Here is an 8,826-nt window from a genome sequence, read left to right on the forward strand (position 1 = left end):
ATATTCCCTCTCTGGATTATTCTCCTCAAAGGACTATAACCTACAAAGAGGGAAAAGGAGTGTGTATTGGGGATGCTTCCTTATAATAGCTCAGGGACTCACAGGTTGCAGCATTATGCTATCTTCTCTGTTCAGGGGAAACAGAAAAGTCTGTGCCTTCACTGTGTTACAATCTGATGAGAAAAAATGTTGTGGTCCAATGAGAACCTGTGAGACAGACAAATAAACTTAAGGATGACGTGCAAGATCTCTGCCATTTTCGGGCTAAGCCAGAACACGGAGAGGATGAAGGAACTGGAGTGACACCTGGAGCTTGTTAAGAGTTTTCAACACCATTTACCTCTACTGCTTCTATCTAACAAGAGGAGTCTCATCTTGATGGAATGGTGAGTCATGATGTTATCTGAATCTGGCATTCAAAAGCTAAATGACCTCTCCTTCCTACTAAATGCATAAAAAAAATTCTTTACCAATTAAAAATCCTAACAAAAGAGAAAACATACCTACTTCTTTTCCTCTTCCTCCACCTCATCTATATTCCTTTTGAATAAATAAGCTCAGTGAGGATAAGGATCAACTATCAATTAATGATTGGGCTTAATTTATGTAAAATTCTGGTAATCAATTAAATTTCCTACTAGCTAGCTATGTAAATGCAGTAATACCTTTCTTTTCTCATCTTCATTACCTGCCTTGAGTGGAACTGAAGCAATATTATGAGATGTTATTTGTTTGAAACACCTGAAGAAGAAAATCCCATTCCCAGCAGAGGAAGTACTGATTAAGAGGCAAGCAGCAGAAAGATTTGGAGAGAAGGACTTAGTTTCTAGTCCAGAAAGGCATTGACAAACAGGCAATGACAACACAATGATATGGAAAACACGTTATGGATCACAGAAGAATAGCACAATCTAGTTTTAAGGTGTAAGGAAAGACCTCCTAGAGAAGGTAAAGCTAACTTGAGAAAGAGTTAGATGAAGGAAGAGGGGAGAGTAAGGGGTAACAGGAGGCAGTACTATTAAGCAGAAGCTGCATATGCAAAAATCTACATGGAGAATGGTACATAATTCAAGGAATCTCAGTGTAGATACCAAGTAGAGAGTGGGATGGTGAGGCTAGAGGGCCCAGCAAAGGTCAGCCCATAAATGGTCTTGTAAGCCACACTGAAGATTTTGGACTTTATCCTGGACATCTGTGCTGCTACTAGCCACATATGGCTGTTTAAATTGAAATGAACTAAATAAAATAAAAAATTCAGTTCCTTGGTCACACAAGTCACATTTCAAGTGCTCACTAGCCACATATGCCTAATGGGTACCATACTAGATAGCACAAAACATTTTCATGCTATTGGACAGTGTTACTGTACACATGAAAGGCCACTGGAAAGTTTTAATCAAGAGAGTAACAATCAGATGTACATTTCAGAAGAAGCCCTCTGGCTGCATAGGAAAGAAGGGACTGGGGAGAAAAGATGGGGAACAGACTAGAGGTTTCCTAATACAATTCATGAAAAAGGCAAAAAGTTGTGTCACAGCATTGATTTGCTTTAAAATTCTGCTTTAAACTAAAGTGAACCATTTTATTAGCATGATATTAAATTGAATGTAAACTATCTGGTTAAATACTGTAGGTGTAAGCACAGGTGTAAGCATTTCAGTATCACTACAGGAATTTCAGTTACGTGTGCAAGGCTGTGGCACACAGCCATCACCTGGAAGCAGCACGCAACAGGAGTCAGTTTACGAGGTCAAGAGGTCAAGGGGAACTGAAATTAAAAGGCATGTAGAAATATGTTAAAATTTTAAAAAAAGTGTGTGTGTGGATCAGGGCAAGAGAGAGGAAGAGAAAGAGGGAAAGAGAGAAAGAAAGAGAGAATTTGTGTCTGTGAGAGATAGAGTGTGCTATGTGTGGAAGGGTGAAGAGAAATAGTGTGTATGTGCACCTATTTGCATGTATGTGTGTGTGCTGTAAGCGGTGGAGGTGACGGATGTACATATGCATTTGCCCCATGTGTATGTCTGAATCTGAGGGAGCTGGAAGCATTTGGATGACAAGAACTCCCACTATGGCCTGGTTTCTGGTGGTACACAGGTACCTCTAATTCAACACAACCTCATTATCTTCTTGTTAATCCTCCTCCTGTGTTTTGATCAAAGGTCCTTAACTCAAGCCAGAAAGAAACCAGAAAAATCATCCTTCCTCTTCCCCAGCGTCCAAACTCTACAGAGACTGTCTTTACTTTCAGCATCCCACCAGGATCTCAATCTGAACATGACAACACTGAACTCATGGTCTTTCTCATCAAACCTGTTCCTCCTTCCCCACTGCTCTGCTGACAGTTCATGATGGATGTGATTCTTGCTTACCTTCAGGACCTCAAGCCTCAGTCTGATGAGAGAAGAAAACTAGCTAGTAATTACAATGCTTCTGTCAGCTTCAATTTTTCAAACTGAGATTTTTAAAGTGTGGACTTGGAAATATTCAAGCTTTCTGTTTGTACTAACCTGAATTGAATTGGCAAAGGTTTTGACTTAAATGCTTGAATGGAAATGAAATTTAATCCCAACCCAGAAGCAGCTGAAAACTGGCAGTCTGCCTAGGACTTCAGATGGACTCTGGAAATCTGCCAGCACTGAGGACCCTGCTGTTCCAGAGGATTATGTGTTAATTTTCAATTACTCTGGTGTTCGGTCTTTCAAAAAATAAAAAAGGCTGGGGGAAAAAAAATTCTGTGTTGACTTGGAAAGATCTTCATAAAGAATTCATACAAGCTAGTTGTTTCATGACCATGCTGAAAGCCACATTCATTCTTGCTTTTCAACCAAATTCTATTTTTCTCATTTCACAGGAAGGAAGAGAATCAGTGGACTAAGTCCAAGTATAGATTGTTTCTAGCTTGACCAATTTCATGTTGCCTCCTTTCTCAGTTTCCCCAACATCACTGTTATTCTTAGTCTAAAAAAACAGCAAGCAGATTGTGGTTCTTCTCATTCTACTGTACTCTGCAGATAACAAGATAAACTTTTTATCTTGGCACCTAGTCAGAAAGCCATTTTAATACTATCGTAATGCAGCTCATCTCTTAACTTGGTCATGTTTCCATGGCTTAGAAATAATATTTATACTGTGGCATCTGGCCTTTAAAAACTGTCTTTTCTTCTTGTGTCATATATACTAAAGCAAAAAAGTTCAAACTGATAAAATCTTGTCCTTAAGATTTCTAGAAATCAGTGAATGCTCTCAGAATTGGTGGCTCTAATATTTACCACCAAAATATGTTATGTCCCAACACAATCCATCTTTATAAACTGAACAAAAATATAACCCTTGAGAGAAATGAAAATGTGGTGGCAAAGATAAAACAGTTTGTCCTGAAACGCATCTATGCAAATGAAAGTATGATGTAATATACCTACACACATGTATGTAATTTTTTTAAAGAACCACTTGAAATAGAAGCTTACAGCAAAGTCTTGCCAACACCTCAAACCTCTCTGGGGAATAGCAGGTCTTTCTTTTAGAGAACTGGCCACCAAACATTCAGCTACATTATTTTAGGAGAAGCCACTAAACAGAAAACCATGGGTGGGTAACATGATCCAAGCTGGAGCAAATAAAACTTTCATTGGCAGTTTTCAAATTGGAACTAAAAAGGGCAATCTCTCTAGGGTAGTGAGATTATGAAGTTGAGTGCAGTGGTCATGGCTACATCCCCCGCTGTGTGAGAAAGCTAGATATATTAGGGAAGAATAAAGCTAAACTGTAGAGAGAAGTAGGAGATAGAGAGAGAAACAGAAACGAGAACAAGAGACCTGTATGAGTGCCCTTGCTGTAGTCATCCCTGAGGTTTAGCCACACACAGTTCAGTTCTTCTGAATTTGGTTACGAATACAAGAAAAAAATTTTTAAAAAACCCAACTTTCCCCCCACCAAAGTTAATTCAAGCTTAGTTTCTGTCACAGCCAAGAATTCTGTCTAAAATAGAAAGGGATACTAGAAGTGGAGTGTAATACTGAGTGAAACTAGCTGAGTCAAGTTGAAGCAAGGATTGGCAGCAAAATTCTATCCTAAGTTAGGAACAAATCAATCTTTGCTATATGGTTATAGAGGAAAGCAATGACTTAAACTGCAGCCTCCAGGATTTTGGGACTTGGATCTTGTGCCCCTTATGGTTGGAGCTGCAGGCCCCTTGAGTGGAAAACATCAAAATGACAACATAGTGATTTCTTGAGGTCTTTAGAATGATATTGCAAGGAATAGAAATGGGTAGTCTGAAAGCCAATAAAGAACAAAAATCTGACAATTCTCAGACCACCAAAGGCAATTTGGACTTTATGGCTTGTATTGTTTTATCACTTGTGTCGTTCCGGAAACTTGAAACATAAACTTTTTATCTTCTGCTAGACTGGAATAGGGGCAGTTGCTCAGTTATGTAGATATGGGACTGTAAGTGCTTCCCCTACAGACTATCAGCCAATTGTTCTGATAACAGCCTGTCTGTTGTTGTTATATGCCCTCGAATCATACCCGACTCATAGGGACCCCTCCTTGGGTTTCCGAGGCAGTATCACTACAGAAGTAGATTGCCCCATCTTCCTTCCCAGGAGTGGCTGGTGGATTTGAACCGCCAGCCTTCAGGTTAGCAGTCAAGTGCCTTAAGCACTACGCTACCAGAGCTCCCCCAACAGCCTCTCTAGTATCCTTATCTTCAGAACCTTCTAATTCCTGAGGCTTCCTGGAGTTGCCTTTTTTCTGAGCTATTCTCACTGCCAGCTTAGGTTTAGCTTTTTCTGGTCTGTGAAGTCAGTTACCACTAATCTACCGGCTTTGCTGCTTCCAAAATCTAGTCTTCTCTAACATTGTCTTGGTGGGTTTTCTCCATAAAATAAAATTTAAAAAATTCCCTGCCATTTTTGTGGTGTTTCAGAAGAGAACATGTTGTTGTTGTTATGTGCCATCGAGTCGGACCCGACTCATAGCGACCCCTCCTTGGGTTTCTGAGACAGTATCACTACGGAAGTAGATTGCCCCATCTTCCTTCCGAGGAGTGGCTGGTGGGTTTGAACCACCAGCCTTCTGGTTAGCAGTCAAGTGCTTTAGCCACTATGCTACCAGAGCTCCCAGAAGAGAACACAGACATAGACATATCATGTCATCTGATACTTCCCTTCTCCACTTTCTCTTAACGGGAGATTTTCCTAATTGCTATTATCCTATTTTCAGATTTCTACCCTCATCTGTGTCTAAAAATTATCATGTTTCTTAGGTTAACGAATCACAAAAAGTCTTGATCTATGGGGCACGGCCAATCATATACACACAGAAAAGGTCCATGACACAGTCCAGGACAATCAGACTCCTTACTTGGTTTGTTCCACTTGAAACCTAGGGAGGAAAGGTGCAACCTCTGGAATGGCAAAGCTGTGAGGTGTGTCTCTGAAGCCTTTGGCAGCATTTAGAAGTAGCTGTCCCACAGGAGCAGGGAATGAAGATGGCACCCTGAGAGAATGAGCCAAAAGACGGAGATGGAGCCATCCTCATGGCACTCAAGTGCTTCCCCCAGGTTCCAAGATGACATACTTTAATACGGTTTGTTATACTAGTTCCACATTCCATTTGTCGAGTTGCTTTTGTGATCCACGTGTACCTCTGCCCATCCCTGTATACATCTGACTTTGTCCTTGTGGGTTTGTGCCTTTTTAACTTAGTTTTAATAACCTAATATTAAAAGAGTTGTAGCTAATGTATCAAGTGAATGTACAAAGCAAAAAGAGTTTCATATTTAAGGTTTTTGTTACTGTTATGTTTATATCAAATTCTCACAGAATTGTAAAAGTGCAAGGATTGATAAATAATTATGAAACATTTTAAAAATCCAAAATATTAGTCTTGTTTTCCATAAGGGTCTGAATATATGGTATAACTTAAAATAGTACAAAGTACAGAGCATAAAAACACAGTTCATATTCTGGATCTTGAGGAAGAAGACAGAAGCAAGCCTAAGAGGAAATTATATGGGAGAAAGGGGTTTTACGCCTCTGTTTTAATGTTTTGTCAAGTTATTTTTGTCATTTGTTTCAAAATGTACTGTTCTAACTCTTTTCAAAGAAAGCAAGTTCCAAGAAAGCATTCCTAGGGCAAGGACAAAATTTCTTTTCAAGTATAGAAACACCAATATAGGAATACATCATAGAGGGCAAATCCCTACAGTAGTATCTTCTCAGGACATAATTTATATTATCACACAGTGGCTACCATCTTTGTCATTCATGTGTTTTCTTCTATAAAAAGTAGGGTTCCCTTACATTTGAGATTATTTTTTATTTTTACAAATATACTATTATTTTGACCATTGTGGTTATCATTTTTATACAAAGCATCTACTGAAAAGGTAGAAACTGGATCTCTTAATTTTTTCTTGCATTTTTATTACTGTGTTTACTCTCGTCTGATTCACTGACTTATACCTTATGCTGTGTTCTAAAATAGACCTCTTATTTTTGCAGACAGGTCTTATCCCCCTTGAGGATTCATCCTGCCTCAGGAGAGTGAGGTTTCTGCGACTATGATGACGTGCTGGCCCCTGGCTTTCATCAGACTCTGGAGATATAGGTCTGAAGATGTTCAGAGGAGGAAAGAAAAACTGGTGAGTCCTTGAGGAAGTAAACAGAATAATACTGTCTTGAAATTTATACTACTTGGTAACTGGGGCCATGAAGAACCTAAAAAGAAGTCTATGAGTTGTGCAATTAATATCCACATGGTACTGTCATAATCTCATATCAAATATAAATGAAATATCCTAAAATTCTAAGGATTATATTGTTATAATTCCTATATTGCCTCTACTGAAGCAACTATTCTACAGTTCAACCTTCTTTTCTGATCTACTAAGGGTTTTGGCTGCCTTTAGTCTGTTGGCTGGCTCCTAAGGAGTCTGCGAAAACCACTTCTAGGATTGCTCTCAGAAAGAGGTATTAGTTGAAATGTTGAACTGCAAAACAAAATCTCAACTCAGGCTACACTATACACATGTGATGAAACTTTTAAAAATGCCAGGTAACACTTTGTGACTGGCAACTACAGTTGGCCACTTAGATTAAGCTTGGGGCTTAACACAGCAACATCAAATCTACAAGTCAGTCTTTTCACAGTGGCGGCTGTGGTTATTCTTGCTCTGGAGTCACTTCTTCCCATCTTCTCAAGCAATAAACACTGCCCAAAAGACCACACCCTCTAAAAGGCTCTAGCAGCTACACTCAGCTTGGTCACTGAATGCAGTGCATCTGACATGTGCTCTTTGTCACCATACATTTAGGGCCCTTGGGTGCTCAGCAGTGAATGATGAAACTAATAAATGAAAAGAAGAATACAGGTGAAATGAAATCCTATTTAGTAGATGGGGGTTTCTAAAATTAACACACATGATGTGAGTTAACTTCTTCCAATCATTAACCTTGTGTTCCTGAATTTGAAATGGAAAAAATCTCGAGTTGATATTTTTTGGGTCTGGGTCTCAATGCTACATGTGTTTAAATACAAAAAAAAAAAAAAAAACTAAGGACCAAGGATAGCAAGGGTCTTTGAAACATATAGGTAGATGGAAAGGTTTGATTGCTTTGTATCCTTGCAGAAGAATTCTGTTCCTTTTTGAAAGGATATTATTCTGTCTCTTCCTCACCTGCTCTCTCATTCCTAAGTTAGTTACTTCCTAAATAATATACTAAATCCTTACATAAACTCTGTAAGGTAGAAACTGTTTTGTCCTTGTGGACAAAATATATATATATATATATATATATATATATATATAATTTTATTATATTTTTAGTTAAAGTTTACACAGTAATTTAGGTTCTCATTCAACAATTTCTACACACATTGTTCAGTGACATTGATTATGTTTTTGTCAGTATGTAAACATTCACATTATTTCCATTCTGGTTGTTCTGTTCATTGTCCCTAGTTTATAAATAAAAAATTGGAGATAAAAAGCTTGCTCAAGGGCAGGGCCAGGATTCAAAATCAGATAGCCTGGCTCAAAAATCTATATTCTCACTCTACACTACCACAAAATTAAACCAAACCAAACTCACTGCCGTTGAGTTGGATCCAACTCATAGCAACCCCTCCTTAGGTTTCTGATGCGGTATCACTACGGATGTAGATTGCCCAACCTTCCTTCTGAGGAGTGGCTTGTGGGTTTGAACCGCCAGCCTTCTGGTTAGCAGACAAATGCCTTAGGCACTATGCCACCAGAGCTCCTACACTAACTACCACATAAGGCTGCCAAAAGAAGCAACCTGGTTGTTTCCCAGGCAGAAGTGTCCCAACAAGGCTGAGGGCAATACTCTTACCTGGTCAGGGTGTTGAGCCTTCATGTGGATAATGTTGTATTATCAGGTCACTCTGATTGTTCAAGTCCTTAAATACTCTATTCCAGGGTAGCCCTATACTTTACTCTTTAGTTTCCTTCTGAGGTTATTTCCCAAACCTGCTTGGTAATAAGAATCATCTGGAATATTTGTTAAAAATACAGCTTATCAGGATCCTCTTCTTGGCAGTTCTGATTCATTGGGTCTGATATAGTCCTGGATTTTTGTGTTTTTAACAAATGACCCAGGTGGTTTTTCTCATTATCAATAAGTTTGCTCTAGGAGTTTTAGTCACTAAGAACAAAAATTATTGTTGACCTTAAGTATTACATATTATATATTAACATGTATCTATATCTGTTGTTGTTGTTGTTGTTATGTGCCGTCGAGTCAAACCCGACTCATAGCGACCCCTCCTTGGGTTTCCGAGGCAGTATCACTACGGAAG

At 38.9% G+C, this 8,826-nt stretch overlaps 1 protein-coding gene across 1 annotated transcript in view; it reads right to left on the minus strand.

Annotated features, from left to right (window-relative positions):
- DTNB (dystrobrevin beta) overlaps positions 1-8,826 on the minus strand; it is a 511,730-nt gene that overhangs the window by 141,544 nt on the left and 361,360 nt on the right. The gene's annotated exons all lie outside the window — the stretch shown is intronic.

This window comes from Orycteropus afer, unplaced genomic scaffold, assembly GCF_000298275.1.
Source record: "Orycteropus afer afer isolate SDZICR_OR568_19922 unplaced genomic scaffold, OryAfe1.0 scaffold00058, whole genome shotgun sequence".
Lineage (NCBI taxonomy): Eukaryota > Metazoa > Chordata > Mammalia > Tubulidentata > Orycteropodidae > Orycteropus > Orycteropus afer.